The following is a 19,727-nucleotide window of genomic DNA, read 5'->3' on the forward strand; positions in this document are numbered from 1 at the left end:
CCCTAAGTGTAATACAAGTAATGTATTAATTCAGTAAACTGAGTAGATGTTGGTGGGCAATGTTTGAAACTAAGGAATATTGATTGAACTGTTGATTGAATCACATAGATGAAGTGTCCTTTGTTATTTGGCTGATAAAGGCTTTAGCTGGCATTCATATATTGTCTATGTTTTCCATTTTAAGAGAATGCAAGCAGTTGTCAGAGAAGTGTTACTCGCTGTTCGATTGGATTGCGGTTGATAGCAGTTTATTCACTGTGAAGTCCATCCAAAGACCAAGATGATGCAGGCAGGGGTCAGTGAGGTGTGACTCAGAGTCTGGTTAAAAGCTTGTGGCAGTTCATTTTCAGGCAAGTCTATCCTAAGTTGAAGGTGCAGGCAGTGGCCGGTGAAGTATCACTTGTTGTATGGCTGGATTTGGCAGCAGTTTATTCTCTGTGAAGTCCATCGTAGGAGACTGAAGTGATGCAGACAGTGATCATCGAAGCTCACCTTGCTGTCTGGTTGGCACAGGCTGCAGTTAGTAGTCATCGCTCAGTGACACATAGTGGTGGGAGTGGGACATCAGGCTGGATGGTAGCTGGATCTTGCAGGCTCTGGTAACCTTGAGAATTGTATCCCAAGGATGAATCAGGGAAACAAATAGAATAATATTAGCGTGTATGCCATTAACTTAATTTCAAAGCAGAGTTATAGAATATGAGAAGTGTTCTGGTTCCGCCAGATCTGACTAATGCAGCTTAACTATGGATTGAGGGATAAATTAGGTTTATGCCTGGCTGAAAAGATGGGTCTCTAGTCTAATCTTAAACTGAGAGAGTGTGTCCCGAACAATGCTAGGAAGGCCATTCCATAGTTTAGGATTAAAATAGGAAAAGGATCTACCTCCTTTTGTGAATTTTGATATTCTAAGTACTATCAACAGGCCAGACTTTTTGAGATATAAAATAGAGTCTTGTAAACAAAAGCAAAACCAGAGCTGCAAAGGCAGAAGCTCAGCAACTATACGCAGAGATCAGTAAAGAAGTCAAAAAGAGCATAAAAAAAGACAAAAATAAATTTGCGGAAGCCTTGGCAGAACAAGCAGAGCAGGCTGCAGGACAGAAACATGAGAATTGTACTATATTACAAGGAAACAAACAGGTGGAAGACGGATGACAGATCAACCTGTGAAGTACAAGGGGGAAAAGTTCTGTCCAACCAAACCAAACAACTTGCTCGATGGAAAGAGCATTTTGAAGAGCTCTTGAATCATCCAGCATCAGCATATCCACCAGATCTACCTCCAACACCATTACCAATATACATCGATAAAACAAACCAAAAAAGTAATAAAGAAAGCAATTTTTCTGCTAAAAAATGGAAAAGCCCCAGGCCCAGACTGTATTCCCCCAGAAGAATTAAAAGCGGAGCCTGAAATCTCTTCTCATATGCTATACAAATCTTTGGAAAAATACCTTGGGATACCAAGGAGATACCTCAGGATTGGAAACATGGACACATTATTAAACTTAATGAAAGGAAGTCTAAATTAATGTAGAAACTGGAGAGGCATCTCCCTGTTGTCTATACCTGGTAAGGTTTTCAACAAGATCCTGGTAGAAAGTTTAAAGACAGAGGTTGACCGACTGCTGAGAGACGAACAAGCTGACTTCCGAAGTGACCTTGAGGATGATCATAGAGCAGTCCCTAGAATGGAACTACCCATTGTTCCCATTAAAAAAAAACAGGGACATACACAATCACGAGAGCTTCACGTATCTTCTTTAGTGTGTCTGATATCAACACAGATGACATAACCTTCATAGACTTCAAACAGGCCTTCAACAGCTTAGTCAGAAACACACTTTGGAGACTGTTGCAACACCATGACATTCCACAAAAGATCATTAGTCTCATCAGAGCAAACTATGAACCATCCACCTACCAGATTGTCTATAATGGTACTCTGACAGACTATTTCACTGTCAGAACTGGTGTGCGACAGGGTTGTTTCCTTTCCTCTTTCTGATTGCCACAGATTGGATCATGTGGAAAACAACAAGTGGGAAACAGAGGGGTCTCCAGTGGACAATGTTTAGACAGCTAGAGGACATTGATTTTGCTGATGACATCACTCTTCTGTCGCACCAACATGAACATATGGTTTGAAAAGTTGCAGCATTTGATAGTGCCGCCTCAAAGACAGGACTGAAAATCAGCAAACAGTAAACTAGAACAATGAGAGTCAACACAAGAAAAGATAGCATCACCCTGGAAGGGGAGGTCCTGGAAGAAGTAGATCACTTCACATACCTGGGCAGTATTGTAAGCAAAGATGGTGGCACTGAGCTTGACATAAAACACGGGACAGGAAAGGCCATGGCAGCATTCCAAACTCTTAAACCAGTATGGAGATCTCAAAATATTTCTGTGAAAACCAAGTTGAGAATATTCAACACAAATGTAAAGTCCATTCTGCTCTATGCTTGTGAGACATGGTGTACTACAAAAGCTGCATCACACAAGCTACAAAAGTTTATAAACAGATGCCTGAGATACATAATTCATATCAGATGGCAAGACATGATTACAAATTAGCAACAATGGAACCTGACAGGTCAAGAGGCAGTGGAGATTCAGATAAGGAGGAGAAAATGGGGGTGGCTAGGACACACTCTGAGGAAACCTAATTCTAAAATTGTCCGACAAGTCCTGAAGTGGAATCCCCAGGGGAAACGAAACAGAGGACGACCCTGAACAACATGGAGAAGATCAACAATAAAAGAGTTTGAAGAGCTGGGACTGTCCTATGGCCAGATTGAGGCTACTGCCCAAGACAGATGCAAGTGGAGAAATCTTGTGGATGACCTATGCCTCACCCAGGATTCAAGGGTTTAAGAAAGAGTCAGCTTTAATAATTTAAACTAAATTTTGAACAACAAAAGCTTGAACAACAGAGGGCGTAGTTAGCATAGGCAAATGCATCATGTGTTGGTATGATACATGATGCATAAATTCTCTAAATAGAAATGAGTAGAGATGCTGGCACACTGCTAAAGGTTCCAGTTTATTGACAACGTTTAGACCCGAATTGGGTCTTCGTCTGGTCAAACACACTAGTCATCTTTTCCCTCCTAAATTATATACACTTCTTTTTTATAGGAGGAAATAAAAAATGGGTGGAGTATACCATCACCAGATGTAGTGAAAACAATCGCAAAGAAACAACACATTTTTTTTTAAAAAAAAAACAGGAAAAATATTCTATATGTTTTCAATCCATACCAAACACAAGCACATTTAAAATTTACTAATTTTTTACATACCTTAAAAACATTCAATTGGTGCAAACAGATGTACAGAAATTTAGACAGATGTAATCCAAAGAAATCTTTTTATATATATTTATATATATATATTTTTTTTATATATATGTAACGTCTGCAAAAGCACACTGTAATAATCACAGTCTTTCGTATTTTAGATGGTCTCCCCTCACCATGTAAGCGAATTAAATACAGGTGCCTTTTCAGCACTGTGCTTAAAGCGCAAGAATGTATCTGCTCTGCACAAGAGAAAACTAAAGTTTACAGCTGTTTAATAATAGTGCTATATTAATCTAATATATAATGCTAAATATAATGTATAATAATGCTATGGGGAATATAATTCTACTGTCAAATGTAATGTTTAATTTTATTTTTATCAGTACATTTTTATTTAAATAATTATTAAGTTAATCTACAACTGGATAAGTATGCACTTCCATTAAAATGTTTTTTTTTTTTTTTTTTTAAGAATATTTTGATGTAATCAATGATACTATTCTAGAAAAAATTTAATATTAATTTAGAATATTTAAAATGTGTAAACATAATTCTGTATTTTCAGCTAAGCAGAATAATCAATATTTCTATTCTGGTGTCATTGTTGCCCTGTTCTGGGCTGATTTTTAGTCCCAGTACACTTCTGATGGATCATTATGCACTTTAATGAACAGTATTTTAGTTACGTTTTAAAGGAAAGGAAATGTTTTGTATACACTTGCGGCAAAAAGTTTGGAATAATGTACAGATTTAGCTGTTTCGGAAGGAAATTGGTACTTTAATTCACCAAAGTGGCATTCAGCTGATCACAAAGTATAGTCAGGACATTACTGATGTAAAAAACAGCACCATCACTATTTGAAAAAAAGTAATTTTTGATCAAATCTAGACATGCCCCATTTCCAGCAGCCATCACTCCAACACCTTATCCTTGAGTAATCATGCTAAATTGATCATTTGGTACTAGAAAATCACTTGCCATTATATCAAACACAGTTGAAAGCTATTTGGTTCGTTAAATTAAGCTTAGCATTGTCTTTGTGTTTGTTTTTGAGTTGCCACATTATGCAATAGACTGGCATGTCTTAAGGTCAATATTAGGTCAAAAATGGCAAAAAAAAAAAAAGAAACAGCTTTCTCTAGAAACTCGTCAGTCAATCATTGTTTTGAGGAATGAAGGCTATACGATGCTTGAAATTGCCAAAAAACTTAAGATTTCATACAAAGGTGTACACTACAGACAACTGGCTCTAACAAGGACAGAAAGAGATGTGGAAGGCCAGATGTACAACTAAACAAGAGGATAAGTACATCAGAGTCTAGTTTGAGAAATAGACGCCTCACATGTCCTCAGCTGACAGCTTCATTGAATTCTACCCGCTCAACACCAGTTTCATGTACAACAGTAAAGAGAAGACTCAGGGGTGCAGGCCTTATGGGAAGAATTGCAAAGAAAAAGCCACTTTTGAAACAGAAAAACAAACAAACAAACAAAAAGGTTAGAGTTGGCAAAGAAACACAGACATTGGACAACAGATAATTGGAAAAGAGTGTTATGGACTGTATGGTCCACAGTGCCTCAGAAGAGAAGTGCCCGACAAGATGGCCACATCTATGGCAAGTGCTACAGGAAGCGTGGGGTGAAATGTCACCTGAGTATCTGGACAAACTGACAGCTAGAATGCCAAGGATCTGCAAAGCTGTCATTGCTGCACGTGGAGGATTTTTTGATGAGAACTCTTTGAGGTAGTTTAAAAAGTTTTTTTTTTAATTTTAATTGTAATTTTTCACGTTATTAATGTCCTGACTATACATTGTGATCAGTTGAATGCCACTTTGGTGAATAAAAGTACCAATTTCTTTCCATAAGAGCAAAATCTGTACATTATTCCAAACTTTTGGCTGCCAGTGTATGTCTTAAAAGTAATAAAAAACGTTCAATCTTAAATCAGGCTTTGTTTAAAGTATCGTGAGCCAAACCGAATTGTGAATTCATTATCGTGAACCGAACCGAATCGTGAGATGAGTGAATCACTACACCCCTAGTATTTTATGAAAAAATTTTCAGGCACAGGATACACGGGTCTCTCTCCATTTCAGGTCTCCAAACCACCATCAGATAGATGACCCGGAATGTAGGAGAGTAGAGAAGTGGTGGATGGAAAAGTTGTGTACAGTATATGCATTTTGCATGAATAAGAAATAGAGTTCAATTTTATATTTAATCTATTTTTTGACTCTCAACTCTGCCCCCATCCTGGACTACAACCTCACACCTAAACCTTCTGGTGGGACCCTTGAACCTCTGGACCCCTAATTTAGCATTTCAACTGAATCTGCTTGATAGCCGATGGATAATAATCCATCCTGTATGCATCCCGGAAGCAATAAAGCACCACCCCTCACTTGTCAATTAACCACGCCTAAACAAGAGTTTGAACTTTGCCATTTACGAGCGGCTTTAAAAGGAAATAAACAGAAAATAAAAAAAAAAAACAGGGACATACACAATCACGAGAGCTTCACGTATCTTCTTTAGTGTGTCTGATATCAACACAGATGACAAGCACAAACACCTGAAGCTCCTTTAATCCAGGTAAATCACTAAAATAATGGATAATTCTGCTTGACATGTTGCGTTTGTGCTTAGATTAAATTTCAACCACATCTGGGAGAAACAGCACCATTTTTTTTGCGCTTTCTTTGTCTTTTCTGACTTTGATGCACTTTACTATTGTGCAGAAACACATTGATATAGTGACTGATATATGTCGTCATGAAACAGAGACCCTGTTCCTAATCTTCCCCCAGTCCCTCGGCCATACTTCTAAACTCCCAGACCCATGGATCCCCAATTCATAATGTTCCTATCTGTAATGTTCCTAGTTCTACTTTGGACCCTAATATCAGAGGGCAATAATAATTTAATCATAGCTGGAGTTCTAACTTCTACACAAAAATCAGAGGGCAATGATCAACCAAACATTGCCATAGCCTGGAATTGACTGGTTAGCAGATCCCTGTTAGCATCTGCTGGTAGATGCTGGAACTACACCCTGTAATGGCAAAAATCTTATTTCCTCATTGACGGCCATTCAAAAGTAGTCATGTTTTCTGACTAAATCCAATTGTTTCCAAGAAAGACTTCAATCCCAATTATTTCATTACCTTATTGTTCATCTTTTTTCCAGGAACAGATTGTTTTAAAAGGGCTCTGAAAAAGTCAAATGGACTTATCGGTTAACTATATCGGTTGTCATTGACGAGTGATTGGTCACATGACACCCGATCACAGAAACTGAGCACCCATGTGCGAAGATGGCAGCCTCCAGGTCTCATACTTCTGGGAAACCCGGTGCTAGCCAAACAGATGCTACTGAAATGAATGGGAATGCTAACAGATAGCTTTCACCATGTATTTCAGAGCTTCTTGATCCTAACCCTAAAACTAGATGGCAATGATCAACCAACCCTAGGCAAATTTCTAACCATAAATCCAGAGGTCAACAATAAACCAATCACAGCCCTAGCTCTTACGTTAACACTAAAATCAGATGGCAATGCTAAACAAACCACAACCACAGGAAAAACAAAGGATGTCCTGTTTGTGTAAATTACATGGTGTATCATGTAACCTAAAAACATAGTACCTTACAAAATAGTCTATTCTGTTCTTACTATTCTTATTATTGGTACAAATAAACTAAAATGAGTAACTCGTTTGTACCCCAAAGGAACAGGGATGAAAAATGTAAAAATGACAGCTTACCAAAGCCCTATTCAGACAGGATGAGTTTTATATGTGGAGGTAGGGTAATGTAGTAATTACCAGTGCTTCTCCATGATTTTAATCCTGTGCGAATCGTATCAGTAATTTTTCGGGACTGCCCAGCAAAAATACTCCTAGGTTATACTAATCCTGTGCAAATATGGGTAAATAAATTGTATATAAAATATATACCTGTATACTGTATTTCCTGTGAGATGGGAGTTTTCCCTGTATTTTTGCACTTTTTAGTATGGAGGCACTCCTAGATGCTATTATTTTATTTTATTTTATTAGTTTAATCATTTTAAACTTCAGATTTCAAATTTAAGTAACAGCATAGTCTGAAATATTTAAAACTCAAACACACTCCATTCCAAGCCTTCTCCTAACAGTCTAAGAAGCTGCCATCTTTCATCTTTCCTTGTAACTGCCCTCTCCTACAGACCCCAAACTAGCTATTTGCCACAATCCTTTTTTTTCTTCACAATTTCCTTCTATTCTTGTGCATGTGGCTTTATTTCTCCCCTACACTGTTTTCAGGCAACAAAAATAGTCCAAAAAGTCTTTAGTTATGAAAGAATTTCTCTGTTCAAAGGGAATATCTAAAACCATAGCATTCGGTTCCGTCTGGCTTTGGTTTTTTAACTTTACGAGCAATCTTTCGTTTTGGCTTGGTCTTGTTTTCCTCTCCGAGACTTTCTCTCTCTTTCTCTCTACACACTCTCTGTTTTCCTAGTCATTAAACTGTTCGGCCAATTTATGTTGGTTAATTTAGCGTAAAACGAGGCCGTGGCCATAGCGGTGGTAGTGGAAGAGGCCTGGTGCTGAATTCCATGAGATGAGCGTTGTGAATCTCTTGCTGTGAGGGTCTGCGGGTGGTCTGTGCACGGCAATCATCACACACTGCAGCAGCAGGGGACTGGACAACAGCACTGACACACATGGGAGATGGACATTTCAGAAAGAGAGATGTTTTAAAAAAGTGATAATTGTGATGTGCAGGATTGAGTTTTAATATGTGTGTTTTAAGTGTCAGTGCTGTTTAAACGTGATGGTTGAAATAGCATGGTTGTCTTATTAAATTTACTGTAAATTCATGTAATAGACTCAGATTATTATTCTTGTGTCTGATTATTTTCTTGTAGTCTTTCATACCTAGATTTTCGTTCCAGTATTATTATTGTTCACAAAGACTAAAATGAAATGTACTAAATGAAAAGATTTTCATTAACTAAAATGATTAATAATAATAATTGGAAAAACTGAAACTAAAATGAAATACTTTTTCATGGCATCAAAACTACCATATTTTCCGGAATATAAGTCACATTTTTTCATTGACAATTCAGAATATTTGGATTTACAAAGTACTTTTTAAATATTCTGTCATCATATTGAACATTATTGTTCTAACAAAGTCTAGACCGCTGAAAAAAACAGCTCCTCACATGCCCACAAAATGATGTTTCATCACACTCATAGTAAAAATATTCAGTCAGTGAACAGGATAATTAAAACAATGCAAAGAAGGTTGCAAATATCAGAAACATCCACAGATATATAGTCACTAATGTTAATGAATTAATAGAATACAACAGGCATATTGTTTTACACACAGACTAAAAGCTGTTTATTTGTGCACAGCATAGAGTTACAGATGTTATAAACAGATCTGGCTTACTTGTTGCGTTTCTTTCATGAAACATAAACAGAATATGAGAAACTGTCACACCTGATTAAAGCAAATTCTCCCATTTTAAACAAGCCCGAAAACACTGTGATACGATGTGTAGATTCTGAGGTAGTTTTTAATTTCATCAGGCATCACTCACATGCTTGTGGTCTTTGTTGTACTTGCCTAGCAAATTGTTAGCAACATACATTTTAAAAAAACATGGTGACTTCAAAATTCATGTTTGAGGTATGACTGTGTGTAATTTATGTTGTAGAACAAAACGTCCAAGTATCTTCAAGTAATGTTTACTACAGACCTTATTTTTCTCATAAATTGAAAACCCCCATTATAAAAAGCCATAGAAAATTCCAGAGGGAGGTCATGGTGAATTAGCCTAACGGATTCGCATACAAATTGACATCATGGCTGAACAGCTCTATATTTGATTGCCTGAAGTGATCACCAGAGATGGTATAATCAAGGTGGTTTAAAAGCCATAAGTAGAATTACTTTAAATGTAAATAAAAGTGCTTATAAATTTTGAACAACAGGTGGCAGTGAACAGTTTGATCTATCAAAAAGTTTTAATAACTTTTGGCCAGCATGGTCTGAAGATGATCTGACCCAAATTAGGAGAAGATCTGATGAAGGCTATAGGAGGAGTTAGAAAAAGTAGGCTTTTAATTAAATAAAAAATGGCGGATATATGGTAAAATTGAAATCATTGTACTGGACATGACCCAAGGAATCTACTGGTCTCATGACAATATGCCAAATCAATAAAAAGTTAAAAGCATTTTAAAACATTTGGCTATTTTTGACCACTAGGTGGTGATGGCCCCAGACTTCTCGGGCAACTTCAGGGCATGGTGTTAATGACACATATCAAGTTTCATCGAAATACGCCAATGTGTTCATAAAATACAGCATTTTACTCCAAAATTACAATTGTCAGGAACATTGGGTAACATGCAACTCTTTATGCCCCAAGGAGTCTAAAGAGATCAGTCTCATAATTTGAACCAAACTATGGGCATGATGCCTATGACATTAACCCAGTTTTGTTTCAATATGCCAAAGCGTTGCAAAGATGTAGATTAATGACTGTTTTGGGGTGCTCAAAACAAATTTGTTAAAGTGTTATATGACAATTGTTTACTCTATCAGAAAACTTTTCTAACTTTTTTTCATGAGTTTCCCTAGATGATACACACCAAATTTTGTGCGAATTAGAGGTACAGTCTAAAGGAGTTAGAAAAAGTAGATTTGTCAAAAATTAAAAGTGGTGGAAAATCTAGTCAAATTCTAGTCAAATCTAGGAAATTGGTGTCTATTCAGCTCAGAATGAGCCAGGGAATTAGAGAAAAAACAAGTTTTCAAAAGTTATAGATAAAGACCCCAAATTTGCTATGGTACGTTCTGTCGTCTATCAGTGTCCCAAATTTCATAACTTTCCTCTGAATGGTTCTATGAGCTGTCATAGAGGTAAATGGTGGAAGAAGAAAAAGAAAACTAGCAGATACAATAAGTGCCTTTCCTTTAACTAGAAAACAGTGAAAAAATAAAACTAACCTAAAAGTCATAAGGGCTCTATATTCGTGACCATGCTAGGCACAGTGCAACGCACAATGACTGTTCACTACGTCTAATCCAATTTTCATGAGTAAAAAAAGGCAATAACCAGAGAAAAACCTCCAAATTAAATTGCACTTGATCCAGCCCATTAGCACTTTGCACACGCAGTTTCACCAACCCACTTGCGTCTAGATTTAACGCATGCTTGCACAAAAATATAAAAACTTCAGGCCTTGCCCACTAACTTTGTGTGAATGACATTTCACATAGGGCTGAGCTTAAGGCATAGCGCTCTTAAAATAGGGCCCATAAAATGAAAACTAGCGAAAACAAAACTAAATTGAAAGAACAAATTGAAAATAAATATGTAAGTAGAAATATAAACTGAATGTACCATTCCAAACTATAATAGCCCCTTTTCCACTCATTACTTGTATGTTTAGAGTCATATTCTTAAATTAGTTCATACATTTATATGCACACACAGTAAAATCACATTGGGCGGCTACGAGAATCTTTTCTCCACACACACACATACATGCATACACACACAGACACACACAAGTTTCATTGTGTGTAGCTTGGGGGCACTGCTGGCACACAGCTGGGCACCTCATTTCCATTGGCTCTGCCACAACCCTGACAAACGGCCTGCAGAGATGAAAGTGTGTGTGCATGTTTGTGTGTGGTCAAAAATAAACTTTGTCAAATTTACCCAAGAGTGTGTTTGCCCGCGTGGTTCAGAAGTCTCTTCAGAGATCAGGGCATTATGATTCAGAGTATTCCAGATGGAATTTCAGCATTTGATTTAGTCTTTTTTTTTTTTTTTCTCTCATTTGATCAGCATCACAGATGAGAAACACAATTATTAGATACTTAGTGTCTTGAAAGAGTTCTCCAGTACACTTCAACAGATGAAGAGCAAGTCAAACAAGTGTTCTGCTCTTCCTTTAAGAGGCTTAATAGTCCACGAGTGGACATGAGCGATGGAACGATCTCAGTGTCTATTCAATTCAATTGAATATTCAATTGAAATGTGAATTTGACCTGTTTTACCTGGTATTACAGTAAGATCTGTATAGGGCAATCAGATCGCAAGTGGTCAGTGCTAATACAAGTGTAAATGGTGATGTGTATCACCTGTTTACTTATGATCGGATCACCTGAGATCGAAGTTAGGACCAGGAATAAACAGAGTCGATGACAGAAACTGCCTTTTCATGCAATGTTATATTATTACATTCCACATATTCTCCTCTCCTCAAAAGCATGATGAGGAGCTGTATCAATTAACGTCAATGGGGAAGACTCATGCCAAGTGCCAAGGGTCTATAATGGAGATGTGTAAGTCATTACCACAAACACACTGAGAGAGTAGGAGGGAGAGATGGAGGGTGGGCTGTGCGCTAAGCTCATACACACATTGCTTAGTTATGAACTTACACATAAAACCTGCAGGAGAAACAGCAGTAATGTAGAGTGACAGTAGATCTGAGCCCTACAGTGAAGCTTGACCTTATGAATCTCCACTCAAGATCACAACCACCTTCTGTGCCAACATCTTACTGTAAATATGTATCCTGTTGAAGGGGCTGGTTTACCCCCATCTCTTCGCCCTATTGATGAGTTAAATACATTCACTAGCAATTGTTGTAATCAAAAATTAATCAACTTGTTTTTAAACCATGTGCATTTATTCAGGTTATGTTATAATCATGAATGTTTCAGGTCATTTGTGTATTTGTCTTCTGAGGTGTGACTTAGGGTCTGGTTTCTATCAGGAATGCTGTAACAGTGCTTCAGTCGAAGGTGTGACACACATGCCGATACAAAATGGTGTAGGGGTGACACATACCAACTCATGGCAACTCTCCCTCTTAGATTCCCTGTCACATGGAGCTTGATGAAATAACAACAGGAGTACTGTGTGAGTGATTTAGGAAGAAATTCAAGAAGTAACAAACCTTTTGAAAGTGTATGATTGCGTATTTATCCCCTTGAGGCTTGCAGATGAAAACGCTGAGATGGGCTTGACTTTTTGTCAGTCCTGCAGTAAAAGAAGAAGCTTATTGGTCACTTGAGGAGAACACAAGAGCCTGCACCAGTGAGAGAGCGATTTTTTTCTGTCATGTTGGATCCTTTTTTCTATTGCTGTAACCATTAACTCAGAAGGGAGTCCCAACAGTCATGTGATTAACGGCCTCCCTCTGGCAGACACTAAAGCTCCGAAAAAACATGCAGGGACTTCCACCGACAAAGTGACCTGGTCTGATTCATTTTCAATGAGAGCTGGTAACTTCCGGTGACGTGCAACAACAACCTCTGGTGACTAGGTGTGGGCGTGGCAAGCAACACGACAAAGTTGAGAAAAGTTTAAGTTTATGCAAATGAGGAGCAACTTTTGGCAGTGACAATCAATAGGTGTGAAGATGGTGTTCACTGGAGCTCACGTCAACCATCTCCTTTGAGATAATGGAGTTGAGTGCAGGCAAGACAGAGGATACGTTTCTGTGAACGATTTCACTGTTCTATATGATTTGTGTGTGTAACCACATAATTGGATATAATACAATTTTCTTCTTCTATCGGCTGCTCCCATTAGGAGTCACCACAGTTGACCATCTGTGATCCGCATATTTGACTTGGTACAGGTTTTATGCCGGATGCCCGTCCTGACAGAACCCCCAGTGGCTGGGGGACTCTCACTCACACCTACAGGCTATTCAGAGTGTCCAATTCACTTAACCTGCATGTTTTTGGACTTGTAGGGGAAACCGGAGCACCTGGAGGAAACCCACGCAAACACGGGGAGAACATGCAAACTCCACAGAGAAAGGCCCAGTTGACCCGGGACTCGAACCCGGGACCTTCTTGCTGTGAGGCGACAGTGCTAACCACTAAGTAGTTTGTGTAAAAACACTCTCCACAGTAGAATGTTCATTTTTAGGAACAATAGAACTGATTCCTTGTCAAATTAGAATGATATCGTAGTTTTACCGGCAATATACCTCATCTGTGATCACATTTTCTAAATATATGGCCAGATGTGAAGTCTACCAATAATGTTAGAGCGATAGCAGTAGGATCACCTACTAGTGACTTCTTAGTACAGAGACTAGCGTCCACTTTTTTTTTATAGGTTACAAACTGGTAATTACAAGGGTATTATGCTATAAATGTGGTTTATCAGGACATTTCTAGTGTCCCATAATTCAAATCGCTCAATAAACATACTAAACGATATTTATTTGAAAATGTAAAAATGCAGAAAGTTGTTTCTGAGGGTTAGGTTTAGGGGTAGGGTTAGGGGATTGAATCTGTAGTTCATACAATATAAAAATCATTATGTCTATGGAGAGTCCTCAGAAGGATAGCTGCACCAACATGTGTGTGTGTGTGTGTGTGTGTGTGTGTGTGTGTGTGTGTGTGTGTGTGCGCGTGTGTGTGTGTGTGTGTGTACTGTATATTATTCATTGTATCTGTGTGATAGAAAGAGTGAGTAAATCTGAAAAGGGTTACAGAGCAGGCAAAAAGTTTGGTAGCCACTGATCTAGGCTGTAAAATATAAATAACACTGCAATAATTACCTATCTAATTAATTTCTCTTTAATTATAAATGCATTTCTCACTTCTTGCCATATTGTATATTTCAGGCAATCCGGTGATTTCGTTTTTGGGTGCTGCACAAATCTGAGGTGTGGAGTGGGCCTTTTATTTATGTCAGGGAAAATGTACAGCCAGCCGGTTTTTATCACAAAATAAACCCTGACAAGGTGATCAGGATCCTGACGTGAAGCAGATTACAAGACTACTTTCTACAAATAAATAAATACATAGACATAAAACATTGATATGAGTTTGCAGATTGATATGAGAAGTAGGAAAGTTTACTCACAATACCTGAATGACTGATTTGATATGTCTTAATCCCTGTTTGTGTTGTTATTCAGAAATATCAGACCGCTAGATGCTACCATTGGTCAGTCAGAATCGAGTATTCCATAGACCCGTGTAATAAATAATTATATGTTAGTTGAATGTACTGTGTGAACTTCAAAAGAACAGTGTATATTTTTAAAGTAACAATTATTGCATTTTGGGCCTTTATCACATTTAGAGCCTTTATTTCAAGCACCTTTACTATTTTAAGGACCAAAAAGGACCATTACATTTGTGAACATATTTTTGGACATGCTGCAATGGTAATACCATGGTTTTTTGACATGGTACAGTGGTAGTACATTATTTTTGGGACATGGTTTCATGGTAATACCATGTACTGTATTCTGGACATGGTTTCAAGGTATGCTTTGTAGTACATTGGAGTCCTATGTAAATACCACTGTATATGTGTAACAGTAGCCAGCTGGTAGGTAGCTGTGCAGTGTGTAAACCTCACTCCACTGGCCTCAAGAGGTACACTAGCAACTGATGCCTCCTTGTTAGCGTACCCACCTCCCATGCCGGAGACCTGGGTTTGAATCCTGCTCAGAGCGGGTTGAGCAGGACCAGTTACAGTGGTGCCGTGACCCAGATGGGAGTGAGGTTTAGGGGGTGAGTGTAACGGTAGCCAGCTGGAAGGTAGCTGTGCAGTGTGTAAACCTCACTCCCCTGGCCTCAAGAGGTACACTAGTGACTGATGCCTCCTTGTTAGCGTGTCTGCCTCCCATGCCGGAGACCCCGGTTCAAATTCCACTCAGAGTGGGTCAAGCAGGACTGGTTACATATGAATGTGAAAATAATCCAGTACCAATATATACACTAACTGACCAATTTATTAGGAACACTGTGGTCCTAATAAAGTGCCTGACATGGTAAGATGCGCTGTTGTAGCCCATCTGCCTCAAAGTTCGATGTGTTGTTCTATCTGAGTTACCGTAGCCTTACTGTCAGCTCGAACCAGTATGACCAATCTCCACTGACCTCTCTCATCAAGAAGACATTTCCATCTGCAGAACTGCCGCTCACTGTTTGTTTTTGTTTTTTTGGCACCATTCTGAGTAAATTCTAGAGTGAAAATGCGTGAAAATCCCAGGAGATCAGCAGTTACAGAAATACTCAATCCAGCCCGTCTGGCAACAAAAATCATGCCACGGTCAAAATCACTGAGATCCCATTTTTTCTCCATTCTGATGGTTGATGTGAATATTAACTGAAGCTCTTGACCTGTATCTGCATGATTTTATGCATTGTACTGCTGCCACATGACTTGCTGATTAGATAATTGCATGAATAATTAGGTGCACAGGTGTTTCTTATAAAGTGCTCAGTGAGTGTACATCCATAATATTGCCATCTGATACCATCATTTTACCATGGAACAGCACGGTAATTTTTGTAAGGATTGGAATGACCACCCCTCTTCATGTTCCTGATTTTGTCATAAAAAAGTGAGGGGAACATGTCCTGTTCCCATGTGCGTACAAATCCATGAATGTATGTGAGTCTGTGAGTTTGTGTGTAAATACACTTGTGTTTGTAGGTCTCAGGACACCCAGGGCCAAAACAATGGGAAGGCCTTGCACATCACACTGCTCCTATTGTTCACGGTCCTCCCTTTATTTTTCCCTCTCTTTCTTTCTCTCTCTCTGACTCTCTCTCCTCCACATGTCAAGCCCTGGGAGTCTGGCTGACAACGGCAGCCTGTAATTGGACATACACTGGATTCCTCGGTTGGGTGTGTGTGTGTGTGAGGGTTAGTGCAGCCCTAGTAGACTCTTTGGAGCCGGTCACAGTGCAGCGATTATAGTGGCAAGGGAGAGCATAGCGAGATGTCTCCAAGCAGCCCTGTCTGTAAATCATGTCACATAGCAGTAAGCCTCTCTATCTGTCCCTCCATCCCTCCTTTAAGCCACCCCACAGCTCCTCATTTCTCACTCTGCACTTCCTGTCCCTCTGTGTCCTCCAGCTATAGACACTTCAGGCTAGTTATGATAAAAGAATAAGGCCGGCTAAGGTCGCTTTAAAGGAATAGTTTACCCAAAAATGAAAATTCTCTCATCATCTACTCGTTTCAAATCCATATGACTTTCTATCTTCCTTGGAATATATATATATATATATATATATATATATATATATATATATATATATATATATATATATATATATATATATATTTATTTTTTTTTTAAGAATGTAGTTCTGGCTTTTTTCCATACAAATGGAAGCATACACTAAACAGGGGCTGTCTAACACCAAAAAGGATCGAAAAGCACCATAAAATTAGGGTGGCCAGATGTCCCATTTTTCCCGGGACAGTCCTGTATTTAAGCACTTTTTCTAGTGTCCTGACTTAATCAGAAAAATCGTGTTTTGTCCCGTATTTCCCTTCTCCTAAAATGTATCTATCGCCTATGCGGCTTTCTCAGTCATGTGAGTATACTTATCAAAGGTAGCCAAGGATACGGCTTGTAAGACCAATAAAATCACACCGAGTTATTTGAAGTACATGATTGGATTAAACTATCCAATCACAATCCCCTATCAATAGATGTCCAGTTAGTGAACTGATTGAAGAGTCAGTTTGAAAGAGCACACGGATGAAATTGAGGCTGGAAAAAATGTCAGGGAATGTACATTTAATGAGGATCTTCAAAAAGAGTTTACATTTCTAAAAAAGGAATCACAGACAGAGCTTAGTAAAGTGAGGTGTGAGATTTGTGGAGCTTGCTTTTCCAACACCAATGGAGGCCGCACCGACATCGCGCAGCATGTTCATAGAAAAAAGCATGTGGATGCTGCTAAAAGTAAGTGTGCCACACCAAGTGTTAGCGATTTCTTTGTGAAGCAAATTTCCGAATCTGATAAAGTGCACGCAAGTGAAGGATTTTTTGCTTATCATTCTGTTGTGCAGGGCTATAGTTTTCGGTCGGCTGACTGCACAGCGAAATTGATCAAGAAATTGTATGATCTTTCTTCGGACCGCACCAAATCTGAAGCTGTCATATGCAACTCCTTTGTCAGAGGAAGAAGTTCAGAGTGATTTGGACAAGTGCTATTTGTCACATTGACTGTGGATGCATCCAATCACTAAGACATAAAATTGTTCCCTGTGCTTGTGCGTTACTTTAATCCACTAGACGGTATAAAAGTCAAGATAATTGAGTTTTCGTCTCTGCCAGGTAAGACTGTGGATTTGCAAATTGACTACATTTCCAAGTCATTGAAAAACATAGCCTTGATCAAAAACTAATTGCACTCTGTGCCAACAACACAAACACAAACTTTGGTGGTGTTAAGAGAGCTGGTAAAGGCAATATCTGGAGAAAGCTGAAGTCAGACAGGGAAATTTGGGGGATTGGCTGTAATGCACACATCATCCATAACACATTGCAAACAGCAGTGGATTGTCTTCCAACAGATTTAGAGAGTTTTGCTGTGAAGGTGTACACATACTTCCATATCTACACAGTGTGCGTGAAGGAGCTCAAAGACTTTTGTGATTTTGTGCAGCTGGACTATCAGAAATTACTGCATAATGGCAACACACATTTCCTCACTCTTGGTCCAGCTTTTGAAAGAATACTACACAATTTCGATGGTCTGCATGCATATTTTCTTTATAAGGGACGGTCGGCCCGGGGATTCCCCTGTTTGATCTCCCGGCTTCAATACGCATCCAGTGTCAGGAAATAAGTGATGTTCGCCGGGTGGGAAATCTCACTCGAATGATTCGCTGGTCGACCAGAGGAGGGAGTCTCCCTTAATAAATTTGCCACTCAGGGGGGCCTGGGTAACTCAGTGGTAAAAGACGCTGGCTACCAACCCTGGAGTTCGCTAGTTCGCTGGTTCGAATCCCTGGGCATGCTGAGTGACTCCAGCCAGGTCTCCAAAGCAAACAAATTGGCCTGGTTGCTAGGGAGGGTAGAGTCACATGGGGTAACATCCTAGTGGTTCGTTCTCGGTGGGGCACGTGGTGAGTTGAGCGCGGATGCCGCGGTGGATGGCGTGAAGCCTCCACACACGCTATGTCTCCGTGGCAACGTGCTCAACAAGCCACGGGATAAGATGCGCAGGTTGATGGTGTCAGACGCAGAGGCAACTGGGATTGCAACGAATCACTATGCAACCACAAGGACTTAAAAGTGCACTGGGAATTGGGCATTCCAAATTGGGTGAAAAATTTATTTTAAATAACAAAAAAAAAAAAAAGATTTGCCACTTAAATACGGGAAAAGGGGCATCCCGATGCATTCATTTCAGCCAAAATTCTGGACATCATGGCTATAATGAGACAGCAGGCAGCTTTACTACCATGTACTTCACCACTGTTTTCCATTATGCTCTGCGCTCCTCTATCTTCTGCCATATTTAAATAATTTAATCTCAAATCAATATTCAGTATCCCACGATCCGCTCCACTTTTGATTCATGATCATAGTTTATTTTGCGACAAAAATGGCTGACTATACTGTACAATTCCTCATAAATAAAACAAACACAGGCAGATGAAACATTAGAATTACACTTGGTACAGCTACGACTGCTATAGACTTTCTCTTCAAGAATTTAGACCCATAAAGATGTCTTTATATTCCTTCAGACTCAAGTAATACAAATGCAGGTATCTCATGACCTCCTCACACACACGCTCTTGACTGCTGTTGTTTTTACCTTCATCTCCTCATGTTTGGTGGCGATTACATCCTCTTCTAGTGCTTCTTCGTGACAGCAACGGCTCAATATGTAAGTGTTGCCACCTTGTGGACCCACTAATTAGTGCAAATAACTCCAGGCGCATAAGCATTCGGGTTAGAAAAATCAGGCTGCGTGCGTTTAGTGCCCGCGCACTCTGCTGATGAAGTATACTTTGGGCTTTACTGTCATGTCCAGTATTGTTGTAACTGCTACATCTTTCAATACAAGTTCAATACAATCCTTCACAAAGCCTGAATCATTGGTTCTCAGAAGAATTCATCCATGAATCCAAAGAATCCAAAGATTAATTCCATTGATGCGTTAAGGAACTTCATTTGATTTAGCCACTCATTCCTAACATTGCAGTCCTTTAGAAGGCTATGCAGAGCTACAGTTTTTCCACAACCAGGAACACAATAATGTCTGGGCACCTAACTTTAATCTTTTCTCTGGTTAAAAGCAAACTACAGTTACAATAGTACCACTTTCAGTGTTGCAGTATCCCAGCCTCTTTCTTTCTCTGTCAACTCACCGCAACAATTACGTACAGTATTTTGTGGAGGTGGGGACAATGCAAATGACACTGCACTGTGACGCACAATGTAGCCGATTTCAAAATGAGTCGTTGTTGCAGGGTGGAAACAATAAATGCTTTTTTTGGACTGGAGAGTAAGCTTTGAGTTCTAAAACTTACAGTTAATTTGTATTGTACAATGACTTCCTCTATGTCATAATATCAAAGAAAATTTGATTCCTCATG

This window comes from Myxocyprinus asiaticus, chromosome 34, assembly GCF_019703515.2.
Source record: "Myxocyprinus asiaticus isolate MX2 ecotype Aquarium Trade chromosome 34, UBuf_Myxa_2, whole genome shotgun sequence".
Classification (NCBI taxonomy): Eukaryota; Metazoa; Chordata; class Actinopteri; order Cypriniformes; family Catostomidae; genus Myxocyprinus; species Myxocyprinus asiaticus.